This window comes from Anabrus simplex, chromosome 1, assembly GCF_040414725.1.
Source record: "Anabrus simplex isolate iqAnaSimp1 chromosome 1, ASM4041472v1, whole genome shotgun sequence".
In the NCBI taxonomy this organism is placed as follows: domain Eukaryota; kingdom Metazoa; phylum Arthropoda; class Insecta; order Orthoptera; family Tettigoniidae; genus Anabrus; species Anabrus simplex.
The window spans coordinates 794,966,367-794,991,753 of record NC_090265.1 but is presented as its reverse complement, the minus strand read 5'-3'; the positions used below and the strand labels follow the sequence as shown (position 1 = coordinate 794,991,753).

General features: G+C 40.1%; 1 protein-coding gene and 2 non-coding genes across 4 annotated transcripts in view; 2 read left to right on the top strand and 1 right to left on the bottom strand.

The window, feature by feature from the left end:
• The window catches only part of LOC136857542 (NAD kinase), a 933,739-nt gene that overhangs the window by 777,851 nt on the left and 130,501 nt on the right, over window positions 1–25,387 (bottom strand). The window lies entirely within an intron of this gene.
• Window positions 19,088–19,160, top strand: TRNAR-UCU (transfer RNA arginine (anticodon UCU)). The gene has a single exon. It is a non-coding gene; the product is annotated as a tRNA-Arg (tRNA).
• Window positions 19,815–19,906, top strand: TRNAY-GUA (transfer RNA tyrosine (anticodon GUA)). The gene is given in 2 exon segments: window positions 19,815–19,851; window positions 19,871–19,906. It is a non-coding gene; the product is annotated as a tRNA-Tyr (tRNA).

The following is a 25,387-nucleotide window of genomic DNA, read 5'->3' as shown; positions in this document are numbered from 1 at the left end:
TCTAAGTCAATAGGTAGTATTAATCTAGATAGAAATGAAACTTCAGAGAACATTTTCAGTAAAGTTGGAAGGATTCTTAATTGAGTATCCTCTCCAAATAACCCAAGGTGGTTCTGCTAACTATGACTTAGGGCTTATCTCCAATACGGGATAAAGCATAATAGGGAGTGTTAGTTTTGAAGTCATCTTCCAATTAGTGGTGGGTGCAATTTGCAAGGCAGGAATGGTACTTCGCTGCAGATGAAGAGATATCAAAGACGACCGATGATGTTCCAGCTACAAGGAGGGAAGCCTTCCCAGGACCAGCAGAACAAGACTACATGGTGAGCAAACGAGTTAAAGATATTGCAAGTTTTCGCGAAGTAGAGTCATTCAATTTTTTGTTAAATTCATTTTATATTTTAAATTCAGTTCTCGTTAAACCGTCGTCATTTATATTAAATATAATAAATAGTATTTTTCGAGTTCACTTTAATCAATCTGCCTTAATTAGCCTTTTGATTTTTAATTCTCCTGCTTAATGATTAGTGCACTATCACCCCACCCCTGTGATAAGAGTCCGTTCAAGCTTGATTATAAATTTTTATCTTTAAGTCTTCAACTTAAAGATTGGCGCCCTTAGCTTGTATGGTTGCATTTCTCATTTGATGATTGTTCTCAGAGAGGGGAAGTCACATAAATGCCGCTCCAACGTGTGGCGAGAAAATCATTAAGTACGGAGCAGTTAATGACAGTAACGATATCAGAATTAGTATTATGGGCAAAATTTGGATATCCACGTTTCATTAAGAGTGTTTGATTGTGGGAAGGGTCATGGCTGATCAGGCGAAAGAGGAGAGGATGTTGCGCAGTGGACGGGCGATAAAAGGCAATAATGTATTGAGTCCAGAGGAAGAGTTGTGTAGTCTAGGAGAGGAAATTGAAGATAGAAATGTAAGTAGTATGGAGAGTGAAGGCAAGCAGAAAGAAGTCAGTATGGAGTCAGATGATAGTAGGATGGGGGGCGGAGCGGAAGTAAATACTAACAATGAAAGTAATAATAATGATCAGTTAATGGGAATGATGCAGTTAATGTTAAGTAAGATAGAGGACAGTAAAACTGAAATTAAAAATGAATTGGAACAAACTAAATCTGAGCTTAAAGGTGAATTAGAACAAACTAAATCTGAGCTTAAAAGTGAATTAGAACAAACTAACACTAAAATTGAGAATATTAAATATGAACTTAAAGAACAGTTAGAGCAAACTAAAGCTGAATTAAGTAGGGAGATGAGGGAAAATAAGGAGGAAGCGAATCGGAGAATGGACGAACACAGTAGGCAGTTACGCGATCTGGTGGTAAAAAATGAACATTTTAATAAGCGATTAGAGGACCAGGAAAGTGAATATGTACGGCAAGGGAAAAAGGTAGAAGAAAAGTTTGCGGAACAAAGAAGTGAATTCCTGGAATTAATGGGGAAGGAAAACAACTCTACTAGGGAGGAAGTAATGAGGCAGGTCACTAGTATTGATAAGAGAGTTGAGACTCAAAGAGGGGAAATACGGATATTTAAAGACCACGTCCAACAAGAGATTGACACGGTAAAGCTTAGAATAGAAGATGAGACCCGGGCAAGTGAAGAAAGGTTTGCGATAGCTGAAGAGAATAAGATTGAAATTAGGACATTGAAAGAGAAGCAGGTTAATTTGGAGAGAGAAATTGATAGGAGAGACAGAGATGTAGAATGCCGGATGGAGAAAGCAGAAAATAAGTTAAAACAGGTGGCAAAGGATAAACAGGTTTTTACGGGAAGGCAATGTCTAGGAAATAGCTACATTAGGGAAATAGAACTACCTAAATTTAATGGGAAACAAACGAACCCGCTAGATTTCCTTAAGATGATAGAAAAACGATTTGAAAAGCGTCTAGAGGAAGGGTCTATGGACTGGGAAGACGTTATGGAAAATATTGACCATGCTTTTGTAGGAGAAACACGGTCTTGGTTCATGGTATATAGGCACACGATGACGAACCTGAAAGAATTCAGATATAAGTTTAGAGAGAAATTCTGGAATGAAGCGATACAAGCTCGGGAGAGAGAAAGGGTGGTATTTGGGAGGTACAAACAGCATGAAGGAGTCACTATGACCGAGTACTTCCTGGCACATGTCGTGATTTGTCAGAACTTAGATGGTATAACCGAGGGGTCAGATGTAGTAAGACTACTTTTAAGACATTTTCCGGACAGGGTGAGAGAAGCAGCCTGCATGCAAAAAGTTGGTACTATTCAGGAGATGGAGAACCTACTAGGCAGTTTTGATGCGTTAGGTAACCTTAGGAGTAGAACGGAGAATATTCAGAACTTTAGTCATCACAACGGAATGAGACATAACGGTAGAACACAGTATCACGAAGCTCGCAATCAGTTCAGACCTCAGCAGAACAGCAGGAGCGGAGCACAGGAATATAGGACAGGAAATCCCCAACGGAGGCCAGAGCAATGTACTAATGAGTCTAACGTCAATACACAAAGGGAAACTTTAAACTAACTAGAGGCTGTAATGTTAGGTCAGAATTCCAGCCTAGTGCGAAGGTAGCGAAGTGTCTTGCCATGAAAGTGTTACCATATGACCTCGATGTTAGAGACGATTTGTTGTATGAACCCGAGCAGAATAATGGAGATTCAAGTAATAAAGTAGTCAATCCCGTTGTTAAATTGAAAGTCTGGGGGGCGTGGGTTAAAGTTTTGATTGATTCTGGTAGCCAAATATCATGTATTAGTTCTCAGTGGTATGAGTCATTATTGAAACAGGGTATTCAGTTGGAGGAAATGCCTGTTAAGTCTACTTTTATCATTACGGCTGTTGGAAAGAAGTCTAAGCAAATTTGTAAACAAGTAGCTGTCCCGATCTGCATTAATAATTCTATTAGCGTTCAGATATGTTTGGTAATTCCGCATTTGATATTTGATCTTATCTTGGGATCTGACTGGTTAACGTTAAAATTGGCTCAGTTAAATTACAATGATCTTATGCTAAATTTGAGGTGGAATAATGAGGATATCAAGGTCAAGTTTGAGGAGGAAATTCAGAGGAAAACGGAAGTTAGTACAGTGTGGAGAATGAGAGAGGTTTCTAAAGTAAATGAAGAGGCTAATGAGGGCCTGAAGTTGTGTCAGTTGTGGATTCATGAGGATAAAAGATGTGGCTTGAAAGAAGCCGTAAGTAGTAATGAGTTAAATGAAATCCAGAAGGACAAGTTATTTGAAGTGTTGTGTGAACACGTGGAGATTTTTTCCGAGAAACCTGGTGTTACCCATCTGTATGAACATTCTTTTTCTGTGCTGGATAAGACTCCATTCAGCGGACCGCGGTATTCGATACCACACAAATATGCAAAAGCCGTAGAGGATCAAATTCAAGCTATGTTAGCAGACGATGTGATTGAATTATCAAACAGTCAATATGTTAATCCCTTAATTGTCGTGCCTAAGTCTGATGGATCAATACGTTTGTGTATTGATGGTAGGGAGATGAACCGACGTATTGGTGCTGATCAGTTGAGATCACAAACCATTGAAGAGTTGATACAGAATTTTCAGGGTAAGAGTTGGTTTTCTACGTTAGATCTTAGGAGTAGTTTTTGGCAGATACCTTTAAGATCAGAAGACAGGCCTCTTACTGCTTTCAGCTATAAGCATAGTTTGTACCAATTTAGGCGTGTTCCTTTTGGGACCCGTACGAGTTCGGCAGCTCTTATTCGCGCACTTAGTATTGCCTTGGGAGACGATACTGGAGATTATGCTACTATTTATATCGATGATTTGGTTATAGGATCTAGTACCTTTGAAGAGCACTTGGACCACTTGGAGAGGGTTTTTTCTAAATTAGAGTATGCTGGTTTTACTCTGAAACTTGACAAATGTGTTTTCAGTAGACGAGAGGTGACTTTTTTGGGGCACCGTGTATCGGCAATGGGAGTGACGCCTGAGAGCACAAGAATTGAAAAAATATTGAATACTACGACACCTAGAAATATTAAGGAGCTCAGATCGTATATTGGTGTATGTAATTTTTTCAGACGATTTGTAGTGAGATTTGGTAACTTACTAGAGCCATTTAGAGAACTATTGAAAGCTGGCAGTAAGTGGGAATGGACACAAGATCATGATAGAGCTTTCCTAAAATTAAAAGAAGGATTCAGGCAGGCGGTTGTTTTGAGATACCCCATGCCCGATAGGAAGTATGTGTTGCTGACGGACGCATCTCACTGTGGTATCGCTGGTGCATTATGTCAAGTAGATGATGATGGTAATTTAGGGATTGTGTCTTTAGCTTCCAGAGGTTTAAGTGCTGCTGAAAAGCGTTATACTATAACGGAACTTGAATTCCTAGCTATCGTATACTCCCTGAGTAAATTTAGGATGTATGTTTTAGGTACCGAATTTGAAATTAGGACGGATCATCATGCTCTTTCTTTTGTATCCAAGTGTAAATTATCATCTAACAGAGTTAGTAGATGGATACTCGCCCTACAAGAGTATGATTTTAAGGTAACTCACATTAAGGGAAAGAATAATGTCCTTGCTGATTTATTGTCACGTGATCCGAAGTTGTGCGAAGAAGGTAGCCTTCTAGAGCCACGTGAGGGCATTATTATATGTACATGTCTGTCTAAGGAAAATGAAACTGCTCTAAATAGACTACGTAACCTATTGGTTGAACAGTCGGTAGACGAAGAATGTCGGGAACCTTTGTCTGTACTTCAGGGAGGAGAGCAGCTCACTGTGTCGCATGGTAGGCACACGTACAAACTGGTTAACGGGTTTCTAGCCAGGAAATGTGGCGAGGATCTCTGGGGGATTTGTGTACCCAAAGCGCTACGTGTGGAATTGATTTGGTTTATTCACAAGGAATTAGGACATTTTGGAGCTAATAAAGTTCTGTATGAGATCCGACAGAATTTTATATGGGACAAGATGGGAAGAGATATAAGAAAAATTCTTTCCACTTGCGATCTGTGTCAGCGTAGCAAAGTTCCTAACCGCTATTTAGAAGGACCTCGTCAGGCAGTAATCTCAGAAAGACCTGGTGACTTGGTGTGTACTGATTTATTTGGACCTGTGGTAAAGGGACAGTTCGGCTTCCAATATATTTTAGTCATTATTGATGCCTTCTCGAAACTGGTCAGATTATACGGTATGAGAAAAGCCACTGGAAAATCTTGTAGTCGTATAATCAAAGAGAAGTATATCCCTGAATTAGGTACTCCTCTGAGAATATTATCAGACAGTGGACCGCAATTTATTTCGAGAAAATGGAAGTCCATAATTAGAGAGCTAGGTATTACACAGGTTCATTCATCTATTAGATACCCTCAGGGCAATATGTGTGAGCGCGTTATGAAAGAGTTATCTCGCATGTTTAGATGCTTAGTGTTCGATAAGCATACAGCCTGGGTGGCTCATTTATCCCGCATAGAGACATGGATCAATGCAGTTCAACATGAAAGCACGAGATTGACGCCGTCACAAGTTCATTTTGGTTGTAAGCCTCAGAATGAACTAGTGAGAGTGTTAGGTTTGCCTGAAGAACCACCTCGTAATGCTGAATTTTACGTCCGACTGGCACGGGAGAACCTGATTAAATCTGGAGATAAACGTAAAAGGCAACAGAAACGTAAGGTACTTGATAACTTTGAAGTAGGTGATATGGTTTTGGTGAGAGTTCCCATGTTGTCAAATAGTGAGGATAAGGTAACAAAGAAATTTTTTCTTTTATATCAAGGCCCTTATAAAGTACATCGTAAACTAGGACCCTGTGCTTACAAGTTAGCGGATGGCGAGAGCGTAATGAATGGTTCATATAACATTAGTAGCTTACGGAGATACCTGTCGTGTGAGGTGGCTGAACCGGATTGTGAGATATAGGTCAGTAACTCGGGGAAGTTGCTACTTGTTATGTCAGACTACGAGGGAATAAGTTTACGTCTTTATTGTGGTGGTATTTCCTAGTTGTGTTTGTAAACAAGGGAGGTGTTTGTGTAGCGGTAGAATTACGCTCGTTCATTGACGATAGATCATCTGTTTTCCGTATGTGAGGCCATGAAATTTTATATATTTGTTTTCTGAGATGTTACAGAAGGCTAATTAAAGCTGACGACGGCAAATAATTAATTTTTCCGTATGTGCATTTCTAACTTGCAATAATTTTACCGTGAGCTTAAATCACGTGTGTATTCGAGTGAAGTGTATTACATCCTGCTTCAAGATAAGTTTGAAACATTCGAAAGAGTGATAAAAGTGTAAATTGTTTGTATCATTTGTTTTCCATGTTTCTAATGTAATAGATTGGAAGAGAACGTGTTATTGCTATCTAGCAAAGAATGTCGGAGAGATGGGGAGTAAAAGGGACAGATAGACACTCGGCAGAGTCTGTAATCTGAATTGTATATATATTATGTTATTTTTTCTAGGATAATCTTGTTTTTTTTTACAAAAGTGAAAAGTTGCTCATGTTGGGCATAATTTAGCATCTAAACCTCAAGATGAACTGAAATAACAGACAGTCGCAATAGTAAGCAGTCTAAGAGAGATATGATGGAAAGAGTGAGATATAATTAATTGTATGAAAATAATGTCGCTCGTTATGGGCAGGTAATTGAGGTATTTCAAGTTAATGTGGGAGTAAGTGTGTGAGTTCTCAACTCATATGATATTTGTTAAGAACTCATGGGGGCGTATGTAACGTTCCAGACGTTACAGTGTAATTATGTTAATTTTATTATGTGTAATTAATTCAAGAATTTAACGTCATGATATTTATTTTGGTATGTAATTGTATTATAATTCATGTTTAATCATTTGCTCACTATCATTTCATTACTTTGTAACTACGACTTGTAAACGAGGGCTGAATATTCTAATATTCACTTAGATTCTTGCGACATTTGTTTAAAATTAACTTGCAGTAGATTTCCTCTATATTGCTACATCACCGAGGAGGGAGAAAGGACAATTTTAGACATCAAGTTCTGGGAAAAGCGAGCACGTGTTCACGCGTCCCAACGTAAGCTACCGTATTTCGACCAGAATTATTCAAACGAATCAACGCCTATATTTTGAAAGGAGCGTCATGTTGCCATGGATAATGAGTGAATGGACCAATAGAAGAACAGTTAATATCAGAGTTAAGACCCGTCAACTCTAATATCTGGAGTGGGGAGAGACATGTCATCTGATTGGACCACGTGTTGCGACCTGTAATTAGCACCAGTAAAGGTTATAAAAGGGCATGCTGGAGCTCTTGGCTTGATCTCTACTACTGGACTCGGCTGCATTCTATTTGATCTTCTTCGTTTGATTCTACGTTAGTATTTTACTTCATTACCACGACGTGGTACTTAGAAATTCCGAATGAGGGGTGTATAGCCACTCTCATCAGGAAGTACGTACAGCTCGGCTACAAGACCGGTTTGAAGCAGTCTAAGTCAATAGGTAGTATTAATCTAGATAGAAATGAAACTTCAGAGAACATTTTCAGTAAAGTTGGAAGGATTCTTAATTGAGTATCCTCTCCAAATAACCCAAGGTGGTTCTGCTAACTATGACTTAGGGCTTATCTCCAATACGGGATAAAGCATAATAGGGAGTGTTAGTTTTGAAGTCATCTTCCAATTAGTGGTGGGTGCAATTTGCAAGGCAGGAATGGTACTTCGCTGCAGATGAAGAGATATCAAAGACGACCGATGATGTTCCAGCTACAAGGAGGGAAGCCTTCCCAGGACCAGCAGAACAAGACTACATGGTGAGCAAACGAGTTAAAGATATTGCAAGTTTTCGCGAAGTAGAGTCATTCAATTTTTTGTTAAATTCATTTTATATTTTAAATTCAGTTCTCGTTAAACCGTCGTCATTTATATTAAATATAATAAATAGTATTTTTCGAGTTCACTTTAATCAATCTGCCTTAATTAGCCTTTTGATTTTTAATTCTCCTGCTTAATGATTAGTGCACTATCACCCCACCCCTGTGATAAGAGTCCGTTCAAGCTTGATTATAAATTTTTATCTTTAAGTCTTCAACTTAAAGATTGGCGCCCTTAGCTTGTATGGTTGCATTTCTCATTTGATGATTGTTCTCAGAGAGGGGAAGTCACAAGTGGTATGTTCCGAGCTGTCAGCGGAGAGATAGCGTGGAATGACATTAGTAGACGAATAAGTCTGAGTGGTGTCCTTAAAAGTAGAAAAGATCACAATGTGAAGATAAAGTTGGAATTCATGAGGACAAATTGGGGCAAATATTATTTTATAGGAAGGGGAGTTAGGGATTGGAATAACTTACCAAGGGAGATGTTCAATACATTTCAAATTTCTTTAAAATCATTTAAGAAAATCTAGGAAAACAACGGATACAGTAGGGAATCTACCACCTGGGCGACTGCCCTAAATGCAGATCAGGATTGATTGATTGATTGATTGATTGATTGATTGATTGATTAGGATGAAAAGGGCTGAAAACGAAAATAACCCTAAACGGTCCAGAGTGGTTTTGAAACCACAGCTTTCCTGTTCGATGACACTTGGCATCGTATACATCATATCTATACATTTATCACTTATTTTTATTGTGTATTTGAAGGGATCAACTAATTCCCAGGCAATATGGACAGCAACAAGGACAAAGCTCCACGCGAAACAAAATAGTCGAAAAGTAAAACTTTTAATTAGACACACAACAATAACTTAAAACTAGAAAATAGATCATAAAATATCAACGTAACAAAGAAATCTAAAAAAAAAAAATCACATACGGTAATTAAGAGATAATACAAATCCCAAAAGTAGATATTCAACAAGTACCCGGGTAGCGAAAATGAAATGAAAATCCACAGCCTGTTTCCAGTCATCTGGCCGAGTCAGGAATAGAATGAATGAAGCCCCCATCTAGCGGCGAGGATAGGAATTGTGCCGGCTGCCGAAGTCTGTCGCACTCCTCTGGGACAATGATTAATGACTGACAGATGAAATGAAATTATATTGGTGAGTGTTGCTGGAATGAAAGATAACAAGGAAAACCGGAGTACACGAAGAAAAACCTGTCCCGCCTCCGTTTTGTTCAGCACAAATCTCACATTGAGAGACCGGGATTTGAACCACGGAACCCAGCGGTGAGAGGCTGAGCCACAGAGGCTTTAACCCGGGTAGTGCGTGGAACAATTTCATATATAGACACGTTATCTGACCTATATAAAACGAATTCTGCTGAGCGGCACGGGTCCTCGAATTATTATTATTATTATTATTATTATTATTATTATTATTATTATTATTATTATTATTAAAACCCACCGCCCGCTCTAAACGTGAACGTGAGGGCGGGACTATAGACTTTCTTGATAACAACACATGTATTTCCACAGACTAGCTGGGCTGAATGCACGTTCGGAAACCGGTCGACATGGTTTTTATAAACCACACGCACGAACCAGCAATGATAAGCATGCAACAGTTCTTCATGAAATCCACATTCTTTGGTGAACGCCGAGAGATGTTGCTGTAAAAGATACTTAACCACAGTACTCAGTCTGTCTAAAATCAAGCTCCACGTATTACATGTTCCAAGAACACACCTTCCCGACCTAAAGGTCAGCTTTAGCACAGGTATAGAAATAGTAATAATAATAATAATAATAATAATAATAATAATAATAATAATAATAATAATAATAATAATAATAATAATAATAATAATAATAATAATAAATCTCTCACTCCTTTACTTCCCACGCAACAACATCCTGAGCACCGCTTCCACCCACAGGGAGATGATCATATTCATCCCTTCATTCCTTCCTTACACTTCCACACACCAGAGACACCTTAGTTTCATACTTTATCACCCGAACACCTTATCAGTTTATACAGGATGTCCTTAAAAAAGGTTCCAATATTTCCAGCGGAGGTAGCACGCAATAAACGAAGAAAAAAGAAAAGGTACATGCACATCTGTGGGCCTTTACCTGAGATGTCCTCTAGTGATCTGGAAAGCTTGTTGTTGCTTCGGGAATTACGAAGAAAACGGGTGACTAGAAGGAAAAAGGCGATTTTGGGTCAACACAGAGGAGTGCAACAGGCTTCGGCAGCCGGCACAATTCCTATCCTTGCCGCTAGATGGGGGTTTCATTCATTCTATTCCTGACCCGGTCAGATGACTGGAAACAGGCTGTGGATTTTCATTTCATTTTCACTACCCGGGTACTTCACTGGAATTTTTTAAATGTTGTAATATTTATTATGTTCGGGCAGCTACTCCTCGACGGATTCTATTTATTCAAATTACTTGTAAGTTATATATATATTGTTTTGCACAATTTGGAGTGAATCCCTCAACATCGCAGTTGACATTTATTATATAACATTAGTAGGGAGTAGACTCCCTTTGAAAATATTCACAGTGAATCTGATTATTAGCGTTAAGAGGAGCTGGTCATCTCACTGTACCTTTCCTTACCACAATTATCAACCACCGATCCTTCAGCTGAACGAAATATTTAGGTGTTAGCCTTGATGATGATGATGATGATGATGATGATGATGCTTGTTGTTTAAAGAGGCTTAACATCGAGGTCATCGGCCCCTAATGGTAGTCTACAAAATGAGACGAAATGTTACGACAAATTAAAAGTCCAAAATCCTCCACTGACCAGAATTCAAAGCGTGAGGACGAAGAATGAAGGGATGAATGGTTTGAATTTAAAACTATCAGTGGAACCGACCCACAGTGCCTCGCATGCACAGAAGCTGGCACAAAACAATAGTAGTACTGACCAAGGGACTGCTTCTACAGCACGATGCTGATTCGATTATGCCTGTAGTCGAAACGGGTCCAAAACCCAGGTCATCGGGGCCTCATAATGATGCTTATCGCTAGGAAAGTAGAACCATGCTATTTGTCATTTGGCGGTACTAATCAAAAGTAGCGTAGACTTGCGGTATTCCACACATTATGGTACTATTCACAGGTAGTGTAATGCACACATGTAACACAGACCTATCGTGTTTCGCACACTGCGGCGCTATTTACAGGCAACGCAAACCTATAAAGGCAACGCAAACCTATGGCGCCCTTCACATAAGTGGATTAACCACAGGGACCCGAACTATCCCGTGGTATTCCTCACATAGTGGGAACTAAGCACAGGCAAGGCAGAACCATGGTGTCGCTCATCCCATGGTGTTGCTCATATAGGGGTACGAATCACAGGTACTGTAAGACCCTCATCCTGATCCACACACTGTCGCTACTAATCACAAACCTATTGCGTACCTAACATAGTGGCACTACGCGCAAGTAAATGCGACTCATGGTGTTCCCTGCGTGATGGTACTAATTACAAGTAGTCTCATGGTTCTAATTTGATCATCCCTTGGTCGCCCCTTTTAGTCGCCTCTTACGACAGGCAGGGTATACCGCGGGTGTATTTTACATGTGCGTCCCCCACCCGCTGGGTGTAGTGTGTGTGGTCCGCGAGAGGTACTTTATTTCCCTCAAGTGCGCCGGCAAGCCGGTTAGGACACCCTATCCGCCACCTGGGACGCGTCTCTCCCCCTGCTACGACAGCGTAGTAGGTTCGTGGTGTGTTAGCCTTGACCAATGATTATATCAGTCCAAGGGTATTTATTCTAACCATTGATTGCAGCCGGTTGGTATAAACAGCTTCTCTCGATGTCTACTTCCTTCATCCGGGTACCATGAAGTTCCAAGTATACAGATGGAACCAAGATAAATTCCTGCTTCATCCGTAATCGATTGGCTATTATATCCATGCGCCAATTACTCCAGTCGATGGTCAGGCTGGAATTCAGTTGATGGCCTAATTGGTCGATGTATGAGCCGAGTCATAATCCTGAGGGCAAAATAATGGAAGATCTATCCATTACCATGATATTACTATATGCTCGCTGGCAAGACGTTCCAAGGCATGACATAACGGCAAGACGTCTATATAATAATACAGTAATTATTATAGACTCTCGATTCGTTCTGGGATATCTAATCATCTTATAATGTGTACAGTAATTACCTGAATGAATCACAGATATAACTTGATTACATAGATAATTTAACTCGACTGTCCACACAGAGATAACACACTCATTATAGAAGTTTTAAATACATCTATTATACAAGATCAACATGCGACGCATTCCATATTCTCTCTCCAATCAAGATAAAAGATTTCTAGTACCGTTGTCCCTGCCGACGATTTCGACATGAATAGATGCAACAACAACAACAACAATAACAATAATAATAATAATAATAATAATAATAATAATAATAATAATAATATAAAAATCTTCCGGGCTATTATGCCGTGGTCCACTCCTCTCATTCCTTCCAGACGTTTCGACTACTGCTGCGGTAGTCATCTTCTGTGGCGTCGCGTAGGTACTCTCTCCTGTATCCCGCTGTCGGACACAGAGGTTAGCCGGTTCGAGTCCCGATGGTCGAAAAAGTTTTCACCATCAGAATGTTGGCCGGCAAGGTAGGGGAGGTGGTGGTATACAATTTCTAATCACTACATTGCGTGCCAAACGCCTTAACGATCATGGCCACCAGGCGGGCAATAATAATGATAATGAAAGATAGAGTCAGGCTACTACAGAAGATCTTGGGTAACAGACGGGTTGACGGGCAGGTTCGACTGAAATCCAATAAAGAAGTGTACAGCAAGATGTAACCGATAACAACAGCAATTAGAAAGAGAAGATCGCTGTTTTATGGTCACATCTTCATTATGAATAATCACCGGCTAACAAACAAAAAATCTAGATTTTTTAAAAAACCTAAGGCATGTAAGTTGAGATGGTTCCAAGAGTGTGAGAAAGATCTGAGAGAGGTGGGCATTACGGAGGATAAAATCAATGACGGGGTTAGTTTCAGAAGGATGGTGAAAAGCTATCAGGGTTTTATGGTGGAGACAGAACCCTGAAAACGGAGAGGCCCTTTATCGGAGAGCGGAAGAAAGCGCTGATCGACGGGCTCAAGAGATACTGGCAGGATGTCAAAGCCGGCAGACGGCACTGACACAGACACTGTTAACACGCAGTCCATAGAGGCTCAATTCGAGAAAAAACTGATAATGACGCCATTAAGGGCGAATGTGAGTTAATTTTGACTCGCTTTACCAGATGCAGAGTAGAGTGCTTGAGAGTTAATTTCGACATTCACTATCAGATCGAAATTCTATTGGTGACCCACTGCCGAGTTTTACTTCATTTTGCCATGTTAACGTAGTTGTAGTAGTAGTAGTAGTACACCGAATATGGCACCAGAGATCTTTTACATGCCACCATCGTACGACGTGGAGTGTCGAATCTCCTCTATGGGTAGGGGCACAGAATATCATACAAGTAGTAAGACGCGACTAAACGAAACGTTTCTCTAGAGGCTCACAACTTGTTTTCGAAGTGCCGAAGTGCCAGAAATTTGTCCTGTAGGAATTCTTTTACGTGCCAGTAAGGCTACCGATAAGGGACTTGCATAAATTAGAACAGTTTCAAAAACCAGCACACCGAGCCGAAATCGAACCCGCTAACTTGAATTCAGAAGGCCAGCACTCTACCGTCTGAGCCAATCAACCTGACTCTTTAATGTAATGTAATATCGTAGAAGAGGGTGAATATTAACCATTGTATGGAACAATGTATATTTTTAATATAATTTTCGTAATCATGCACATCGAATTGCTATGTGAATAACCACTGGCCAATCAAACATGTTCACCGGTTACATGAGGCGCATCTAATGAGAATATGTATGGAGACTGATGCACTTAAGAGTTGAATATCTGGGTGAAATGAAAATGAAAATCCACATCCTGTCTCCAGTCATTTGGCCGGGTCGGGAATGGAATGAATGAAGCCCCCATCTAGCGGTGAGGATATGAATTGTGCCGGTTGGGTAATGAGTTAAGAGCAAAAATAGACAGAGAGAAAGAAATCTATACGTACACTTGTTCAAGTATTAAAACACAGAGTGGATTACATCGGGAAGAGCAGCATTGTTTCTGTATTTTAAAACATACGGGGTCCACTCAGCTTTAGGAGGTCAACTGAGTAGATGTGGGTTCGATTCCACCTCAGCCATCCTCGAAAAGGTTTTCCGTGGTTTTCTACTTTTCCTCCAGGCAAATGCCGGGATGGTACCTAATTTACGGCCACGGCCGCTTCCTTCCCTCTTCCTTGTCTATCCCTTCCAATCTTCCCATCCCCAACAAGGCCTCTATTCAGAATAGCAGGTGAGGCCGCCTGGGGTAGGTACTGGTCCTCCTCCCCATTTGTATCCCCCGACGCAAAGTCTCACGCTCCAGGACACTGTCCTTGAGGTGGTAGAGGTGGGATCACTCGCTGAGTCCGAGGGGAAACCAACCCTGGAGGGTAAACAGATTCAGATTGAGAAAGAAAGAAAAAGAAGAAAGATTGTAAAACATAGAGCCTATACGGCATAACGAAATAAGAAAAATAAAATAAGCACTAACGAAAATAATGTATTACATCTAGGACAAAAAAGGAAAAAGGGGTGATAATGTGTGGAATGGATATAATCACTATTATGTATATAACATTTAAGGCATTAATAGGCAAATAGTTGCAACAATGATAATTTAATGCGTGCATCAAATAAATGGATTACAATAAAGTAATATTCTCTCCCCGCCAGTGGTGTTTACTAAGGGCTACCAAGGCTATCGGTGAAGCCCAATCCTAAACTTGAGAATGATGAGAGTCCAGCGCACATTATAATGTAAGCATCTGACACATTGTTCCAATTACAACCCTTGAAAGCAGCGAGAAAAAAACGTCGCACATATTTTTGAGAGCAAGGCATCGAGACGTGTCGCAGCCCAGACTGTCGTCCCTCTACTCGCCCCGCGCGGTATCAGTTTAAGAGCGGAGACCGGGGAGAGGTAGGTGTGCTAGGCTTCGTTCTGTCAGATAGCCACCGTTACCTATTATATCAACAATGCTTTGTTTGTTTGTTTGTTGTTGTTGTTGTTGTTGTTGTTGTTGTTGTTGTTGTTGTTGTTGTTGTTGGGGTCGAAATAGATGGAGAGTCCCAGGGCGAAAATGTGCCCTTTTACTCATCTGTTTCCGAGGGATACCCGATGAGTCGGAAAATCTCTGTTCTATTACACTGGTGGGGGACAAAACTATCTGTCAGGAAGGCTAACTGCCTTCTGTCAGAGCTGAAACCCCCTCTTCGCTGTTAATTTGGAAAATATATATTAATTTTACGCATTTATTGAGGGTGCGGAGGCCAAGCTTCTTAACAAACGGCCCCTTTCAGGGTTTAATTTTGATTTCATTTAGTGATAGTGTGGTGCAATTTGGAAAAGGCCGAATGATTAATTAAACAAGTTTATAACCTATGAAGGTCTAAGTAAGCCAAGGGCCACGATGCTTAAGCCGAGTGTTAGGCTTCTTGCTTCTTATGACCTGTTTTAAGAGAGAGATGCCCGGTACGGATGACGGGGTCCGCAGGATTCTACACTTGGTCATCTTAGCTATCTTCCTTACCTGAGTTCTAAGAGTCGGAATACGCAGTTCGGACCGTATCCGCCTATTAGATTTCAGGATGGGGGCTCTAGTCATCTTACGAAGTAGTTTATTTTGGAAAACTTCTAATTTTGAAAAGGGAGTTTTAGGGATATAGCACCAGGCCTCGCACTCATACAGCAGCATGGGCCTAATACATGCTTGATAAATATTTCTCTTTATGGCAGAAGAGATATATTGATTATATAGCAGAGGTTTTAGGGCAGCCACGTGAGCCGATGCTCGTTGCAGGACCTGTTATATATTCCTGCTCCAGGTGAAACTTTTGTCCATTGTTACGCCGAGATATTTTATCTGATTTGTCCAGGACAGTGGGGCATTGTTGATAGTAAGACGCGTTACTCATCGTTTTATACGTAGATCTGCTAAAATGGAATGCAATATTTCAGGTTCTCTTTTGTTGGTTGGAATCGAACCCGTGATCATAGGTCGGACACCACCACTGATCTCCCGAGGAAGCTAATTAACCAGGGAACGATGGGTACGACCACTGTAAAATTCAACATTGTATTTAATAATAATAATAATAATAATAATAATAATAATAATAATAATAATAATAATAATAATAATAATAATATAGTAACAGTGCCATGAACAAAAAAGGCATGATGGAGAAATTGGAGGCCAAGGAAAGAAAGATTTTGAGAAAAATCTTAGGTCCAGTCAAAGACAACGGCGAGTTTAGGAGATGGCACAACCAGGAGTTGTACTCGCATGTGGAGAAAATAACTGATGTGATGCGAAAAAGGAGGATTACTTTTTATGGACACATGGCCCGAATGAATTCAACACGGTTAACCAACCGCATTTTCACTTTCCTCCAAGAGAAAAAGGCAAAGGGGGCATGGTTCAGTGAGGTACAGAAAGATCTGCAGGAGATTGGGATCTCATTTGAGGATATTCAAGAGCGTGTCCCACTTAAGAAAAAACTCCAAGAACATCAGAGTTTCCTACCAAAGCCGAAGATGAAAACTGGAAAGGCATGGACGGAAGAACGAAAGGAGCAACACCGTATACGAATGAAGGAGTACTGGACCAACATTAAAGCTCAAGGGACCGAGCTCGATAGCTGCAGCCGCTTAAGTGCGGCCAGTATCCAGTATTCGGGAGATAGTAGGTTCGAACCCCACTGTCGGCAGCCCTGAAAATGGTTTTCCGTGGTTTCCCATTTTCACACCAGGCAAATGCTGGGGCTGTACCTTAATTAAGGCCACGGCCGCTTCCTTCCCACTCTTAGCCCTTTCCTGTCCCATCGTCGCCGTAAGACCTATCTGTGTCGGTGCGACGTAAAACAACTAGCAAAAAAAAAAAAAAAAGCTCAAGGGAAACAGTTGAAATGACGTGGTCCTTAGTTGGCCGAAACGAAACAAGAAGAGAATGGTAATATAGTAAGTGAGATTGACTTTGCTTTACGGGAGCGAAAGCTGGGTGGACGCAGGATATCCTATACATAAGTTAGAAGTAACAGACATGAAAGTAGCGAGAATGATTGCTGGTACAAACAGGTGGGAACAATGTCAGGAGGATACTCGGAATGAGGAAATAAAGGCTAATTTAGGAATGAACTCGATGGATGAAGCTGTACGCATAAACCGGCTTCGTTGGTGGGGTCATGTGAGGCGAATGGAGGAGGATAGATTACCTAGGAGAATAATGGACTCTGCTATGGAGGGTAAGAGGAGTAGAGGGAGACCAAGACGACGATGGTTAGACTCAGTTTCTAACGATTTAAAGATAAGAGGTATAGAACTAAATGACGCCACAACATTAGTTGCGATTGTGGCGACGTTTAGTAAATTAACAGAGGCTTGCAGGCTGAACGCTGAAAGGCATAACAGTCTATAATAATAATAATAATAATAATAATAATAATAATAATAATAATAATAATAATGTTTGTTTGTTTGTCCAACCCTTGTCCCGTTTCCCTACGGGGTCGGGTATGAGGTGAGATGAATTTGTCGTGGCGGTTTTTTATGACCGGATGCCCTTCCTGACGTCAACCTCACCAGAGGAGTTAATGGGAGATGAAATGAATGACGTGATATATGATAGTAGGGAGAGGGTGAAACCCGATGCCGGCACATAGCCTACTCCTGTCGAATAGCACCAAGGGGTCTGCTCAAGGCTTAACGTCCCCATCCGACGGACGAATCACCATCAACAGCGTCATATGCCCTCACTCCATATGAGCACTGCGGAGAGGTTTGGAATTTAATCCAGGCTTTTGGCACGCAATCTAGTGATTAGAAATTGTATACCACCACCTCCCCTACCCTGCCGGCCAACATTCTGATGGTGAAAATTTTTTTCGACCAACGGGACTCGAACCGGCTAACCTCGGTGTTAGACCGTTTTAGACTTCATGGCATGGCATCTGTATAGGCTTGGTGGTGCCCTAATGAAGATAAAATGAATGGCGAAGACGTCATAAACACCCAGTCCCCAAGCCAGGGGAATTAACAGTATGAGGAGGTTGATTCTGAAAATTGATCCCCGGCCATCAGACCAAAGGCGAGAATTCTATCCATTTAGCCACAAAACCGAACATTAATTTGCTAAACGTTAGGCTACCATCTCCACTGATCAGGGGTTGAGCACTGGCAGTATCAGAGGCCAGGGCAGTAGTTTATGAAGCAGCCTTCACAACACAACAGGCTTCTCCGTTGGCTATTGGCTGCAGCTCAAAACGCTAAAGCCTTGAGGTTCACTAAACCAACCATCGAAAAGGGGTAACCTAAGTTTAGTGGTAGCCCACGTCTTGATCCCAGCATACGCCACTGTCTCCCCCGTTTCACGCGATTCGGAACTACGGGATGGGTGTATTCTATTCTGTTCTTTTAACATGGGAGTCGAATAGTATCCCACGCCTCAATACCTATTACCAGACGACGCTGCATAACCAAGGCCAAACATTCATTCTTTCTCCTTCCTGTCACATCCTAAGAACACTACATGCTATGCAAAGAAGCAGTTACAGGTTTAAAGAAAAATACTATTGTTAATAGTTTTGATATCCAGCAATATATTAGACTTTCATTGCGTCTTGGCGATAGGACGTGCCAGACTGACTAAAGACACTGGCAGACAGTTACAATAAAACAAAACCGCCACATACGTCATCTCATTTAAGACACCAAGATATTTTCATCACTTATCAGACATGAACTCGGAACTTATGCTAAATTTATAATTCTAATGCTTGTACTTTCCAGTAATCAAGCCGCAATATCCGTATTTTCAAAACTAACCGTTAGAATACAACAATAATTCCTTTGTTACCGGTACGTAACGTGACTGCCGCATACATAAACATGCCTGGAACAGAACAGAATTGGGATCGTTCCGACCATCAGAAGACAAGCTACACAAACGCGATGCACAAATAATCTTTACTAACTGCAATATAAAAAGACGCAACATTCGATTAGAAACACTGGCACAGCAAGTAAAATACTCCTACTACAAAGCCTCATAACCAGGTCCCTTTGGCGCAGAGGATAGCGCGTTGGACTTCTAATCCAAAGGTCGTGGGTTCGATCCCCACAAGGGATGCAAAATTTTAACTATAAGCGAACTTCGAAAATTTGCGTCTGGGCCCTTTGGTAAACAAATATGAAGATCCAATAGTGAAATGGAAGGTGGAAATTGATATTAGCAATTTCAGTCATTGGTTTTAATTAAATCTGCCCAAAAATGGGGGAAAATGTACTTTTATTTATATTTGTGTTCCGGCATACGCATCGTGTCTTTCATTTTATAACTTTATCAAGCCCCATTTCATATCTTTAAAAATCGTCTCAAAATTTGATTTCAGCATTTATTTAATTTATTGATTCTTGCCAATTTATGGGCTGCCACAGGACAAAGTATACCACACAAAGTGTAAACATATTACATTATAAATTTAGAATGATTATTAGTATTACGAAAAAAAAAAAAAAGTAAAATCGACGTGCATACAACTAACAATACGAAAGTATTGACAAAATGTACTTTATGTCTTAAAAAAATAACTGAAATAGAGGTACTGTCGAAAAACATGGGTAATGAATTATTATTATTATTTTTATTATACAATCTTATAAGTTATGACTGAATAATAATACTTTAAAAAGGCTATGGGTCCAATTACATTCTTAATTCCGATACTGCTAAAAAACATTTAAATGGCTTCTAACAGTATGATCAACGTTTAACGCAATACATCCTCTGGTAGCTCAGTTGGTAGAGCGGTGGACTGTAGTGGGGAACGATGGACAGATATCCATAGGTCGCTGGTTCAAATCCGGCCCGGAGGAAATTTTTAAGAATAAAACTGACGGCACTACTCACTGCATGCTCCCTCCAACGTTTAATCTGAAGACATAATAAACACCATCTCAAATGCACCAATAATTTAAGGCTTTTGTATTATTCACATCATGTACTGTCGTACTACCTGGATGTCATTCACTGACTGACTGACTGACTGACTGAAAATGATAGCACTCTATACATTAAAAAAAAAAAAAATCGATTATGGGTGGGTGGGAGTAAGAATGCAAAATGTACTAATATCTAGCTTCTTTTAACAGCTGTATATTACGTATCAGGAGGAAAGTAAACTTCCAATAGTAGGAAGGAGTGGAAGTGAGAAAGACTGCATAAAGACATAAAGACAGGATATCTCATTATCAACAACGACATATTTAAAAAATGTTTAGAGAGGAACATACAGTATTAAGTATATTAATAATGTTATTGTTCTCTCTGTGATGTAGTAGTGTGATTAGCTGCCACCCCCGGAGGCCCAGGTTCGATTCCCGGCTCTGCCACGGGAACGGGGTCCACTCAGCCTCGGGAGGTCAACTGAGTAGAGGGGGGGGGGGGTTCTCGATTCCCCACCTCAGCCATCCTCGAAGTGGTTTCCGTGGTTTCCTACTTCTCCTCCAGGCAAATGCCAAGATGGTACCATAACTTTGTAACTATAGTACATTAATATTTGTACATGTTTATATTAATGTGAATGTGTTAAGTGTTTGATAAATACAATCCATTGGTAATCTAATGTTTAAACGTTATATTTCCCTATTTTCTCAAATATTTCTCTCAATCTTAATGACATGGAACAAATTTAATCACCAGAACTCACCTTCATATTGTCATTAAAGGAACATTAAATGGTAATAATTCTAAGAAAACATCTAATTGTGATGTGACATCTAGTACAAAATATCGCTGTGAAATGGTAGCACTTCATCTAGACACGGGTGTCCGCGCTTCTGAAAATTCTCCAATAATCAAGTTAGTCTGGAGGGTATACAATACAGAAGATCTATTTTTTATTTGCTTTACAACACATTCGATTCCTTTTAAAAAGAAACTTCCTTTGCACATGACTCCACGATTTCTGAAATGTTCATTTGCAATCTCGCTTGACAACGAATAAAACTGGATACAGAACAGCAGCGCATCTGCCCTCTTATCCCCTCTCCCCCCCCCCCCCCCCCCTACAATTTCCAGTTGTTGAAAATTCGATTTGAGGAATAGAAAAGAAAAACCAGAAACCACACTTTCTCCTTAATAGCAGTATAGGACGTCAATGGAATCTTTTAGAATTGTGGCAGTTCGTTGTGATCCAAACTTGCAACATTTTAATCCAAGAAATATTCCGTTCGGATGCTACATATCTCCGTACACTACGTCGCAGTTTAGGAACAGGTCCATTCTTGCCAAGCAACTCATTCCGCACACTGTAGCGAACTGCAGCCGCCTGTTCAATCGTTTCATTCATATCTGTACAGCTTTCAGAACATGCTGCCATCTGTTCGTTAATTACCAAACCATGACTTTACAAGACTTTTATCGACACGAGGAGCCGCTGGATTTAACTTCCGAACGCCATGCTTGAACATCAAATCATAACAAACACATCCTTTATTGAAATATTTTCCTTAATAAATGGGCAAGAATTGGGTATTCTTGGTTACTTTAATACTTCCTTCGACGGCAATGAACTACTGTACTTGTTTGGTTTCGAATTCCACCATCAATTTAAATTTCGCTCTAGTTAAAAAGTCCTACTTGTTTGGGTTCGATTTCCCCAATCAGTTTTAAATTTCCCACTAGTTAAATAGTCCTTGAAACGAGTCTTCCTGGTGTTCAGAATAGTAGCTTCTCACCCAGTTAGTCGAGACTGATTTCAGGGACTGGTATCAGATGAGTTCGAAGTGGACTAAAATTTCTCGTCCACGCTGTGATGGTACTGTTGAATGTTGGGTTCCAGACCTCAAGCAAAGTGGAGTGAGGGAGAGGAGAATGAATTGAGAAGTATGTGATACTGATAAGTGACGGGGTTCGAAACCTACGGTCGGCAGCACTGAATATGGTTTTCCGTGGTTTCCCCTTTTCACACCAGCCTGTACCTTAATTAAGGCCACGGCCGCTTCCTTCCCACTCCTATCCCATCGTAGCCATAAGGTCTATCTGTGTCGGAGCGACGTAAAACAAATCGTAAAAGAAAAGAAAAAAGTGGTAACTGACCCGTTTGGGTGCAAAGTTTTACAAGAAAAACATTGACCTTCAATCTCATCAGTTCGCGTGTTGACACTAAAGAGATTTATATCACAGAGTTCTGTTTACTATTTACATACTCAAATTTCCATGCTATCAGTGCCTGGTTTTATGAACAATAACCTCGTCCCAACTTTATCATCTCAATTACCTAATTTTTGGCATTCCTTCCCATTTAATTGCTATTATAAGAACAAGGATCGTCACCAAGAAACACAGTCAATTTTAGTTTCTTTTTCTTTCTTTCTTTCTTTCTTTCTTTCTTTCCTTCTTTCTTTCTTTCTTTATTAAGTACATAATATATGGCAATGTAGACGAAGATGCTCTAAACTCGAACACAATGTTTACCAACGTTTTGCTGTTGTTGTCGTTGTTGTTTTATTTGGGGGAACCATAGAAATGTTTAACTAAACCTTGGGGAACCCTGTCTGACTGGTCGGATACATTTTCAACTAAGGTCAAAATTTAAAAAAAATAATTTACAGTAGGCGAACTACGATGTAATTCGTACATTTTAAATATAATTTTAGAACAGTGTTTATTTAATACACGTAATAGAAAGGCATTTATTTTAATTTTACAACTTACAAAATCTGTTATTAACAGGAGCAATAGTTTTATGTTTATATATACGAAAAAATTTCAAATAAAGAAATGTATATTAATACTAACCTTACAGCACTTCTCTAAAGATTCACTTTTACTTAAAAAGGTAAAGCGATTTTGAAAATGCGTAATTCTGTTGACACTCCACTTCGCAGCAAGTCTTGAAACCACCATCCAACAGTACCATCTCAGCACGGACGAGAAATTTTAGCCCACTTCGAACTCTCTCGTAGAGCTCAATAATGCTATTCTTCACCGCAACTTTGGTAGGCGAAAGCTGTGTTCACAACCGGTGTTGCTAACTCTAATGTTTGGTAACATTTGGAAAAATGCTTGTGAATTTGTAATCAACTTGACATGTTAGCAAGAGATTTCCCAACAAAAATCACGTCGATCATCAGCCAAGTCCATGTACAACGTTCACTGTAGAAATACAACGGTTGACTTTATGAGTATGACTGTTTTTAAAATATTTTATGCGTTTTCGCGGAACGCCGGAACCCTTGACTTGGCGTCGCGGAACCCTGGTTGAGAATCGCCACGAGCTCGTTGTCTTTTTCGCAAGCATAGCTTGCACATAAACGCACTGGAATTTTCCTTAATTAATTTCTCGGAAACGGCTGAGAATTGCGCCTTACTACTTGCACCTGTTACGCTCCTGGTCATGCACTACATGTGTACCAACGATGGATCGAATCGGTCATCCATGCGCCATAGCCTCCCCTTGCCAGTCGTTTAGCGATCATCGTCCTAGGTGTTTTTTTCAAAGCGGCCAATCCGGGTAGGAATTTACTAATGGAAATTGACGTCCCTGCAAGTAAGAATCTAGTAAAACTGAAGGTTATGTGGCTACGGTCACTATTTCAATATTCCTGTAAAATTACAAGATTGATTACATATCGCTTTCCTCTTCAGACCCAGGGAAAGTTAATTCTGGAATTGCTTACGAAACATTTCAGCAACTTCGAGTGAGATTCTTAATAAGACCAGCCCGAAGGTACAGAGAAGGCATCTGGCCTTAACTACGACCTAATTCCAATCTGAACCTCGGTGCTTCGTTGACTCCACATTGAACGTGGAGAAACAGCATAATTTCTTTCCAGAAAACACAAGAAATCAACGAGCTCCTCCCACTGCGATATCGGGCGGTACGGCTGATCTGATACGGAGGAAATTTCAAGCGAATAGCTAGGCAGGCAGGCCGTCCCGTCAGACCAGACTCGTAGTGGTCGGGTAACAACAAAACAAGAGGAACAACACGAGAGCATGGAGGTCATCATACGGATGGAACACGTGGTGTCCGCAGAGCCAGGGCTACACGACAACGCTCCATGCTTCACTTGAAACCATTCTCATTTTTCTTGACTCGTCACGGGTTCTCTTTAAGGGAAAATGATCCACATCAAAGAAAAGATAAAAATGAGGTGAGCAAAAGGGGAAAACCACTGTCAAAATGTACAGAGGTGGATAAAAGTATCCAAATGCAACATTATGCTGCTACAAGAGGACATTTAACGACCAAAACATACACGATAAAATAAAGAAATCTAAGTTTTAACACATTTTTATTTCATTTTTAATGTCACATGTATGTAAATTAAACATAAGTACATGTTCGTAGTGAAAAATGTTCTCCGAACAGTTCGACATATATATTCAAATAAACAAAACACATCTCTCTAGTATGCCTTTCCTATGAATAACAGAATAAAAATAATTCTGTTCTTTCAATTGAAAATCATTCACAAACCCCGAACGTAATGGTCGATGTTTATTTTATGCAAGATATCATGGGGACTTGGAACTGAAATTCTTCCACCAAATCAGAACATTCTACATGACTTTCAACGAAGAGTCCCTTTCAGTGGATGATCGGAGCTGATAACATTTCTTTCTGTCCTTTAAAACAACGATCATCATCACAGAGCGAACAATGACACATGCATTTGTCGAACAGAAATAGTACACCTCAGAAATAGCATACGGTGAAGATATACCGGTACTATCGAAATTAAAACATTCTTCTTCTTCTTCTTCATATTATTATGATAAAACTTTGCTACGGCAAACTGTTACATATAAACTTCGACAACTTCTCCCACCGAGATCGTATGACACCCTAGTTAGCGACAAAATGTGATTATAGACAAAATAATAATAATAATAATAATAATAATAATAATAATAATAATAATAATAATAATAATAATAATAACAACAACAAAATCCGTTGTAACTCTTGACGGCCTTACTGAACGCCAGAATTTTGCCTTGCAAGAGTTCGTTACTGTTGCGGAAAATAGATACTGTCAGTAAATCTACCGACACGAGGCTGACGTATTTGAGCACCTTCTAGTACCACCGGACTGAGGCAGGATCGAACCTGCCAAGTTGGGTTCAGAAGGCCAGCGCCTTAACCGTCTGAGCCACTCAGCCCGGCCGTAAAAGAACTCATGCGTGACTAAATTCCTGCACCTCGGCATATACGAAAACCGTAAAAGTAATTAGTAGGATGTAAAAACTATGTTAATTTAAAACATTAAAGTTTTCATATCGAAATAATTTCTAGATAACACATGCGTCGAGAAGACAGACCAGTGTATCTAGCAACAAGAATCGGA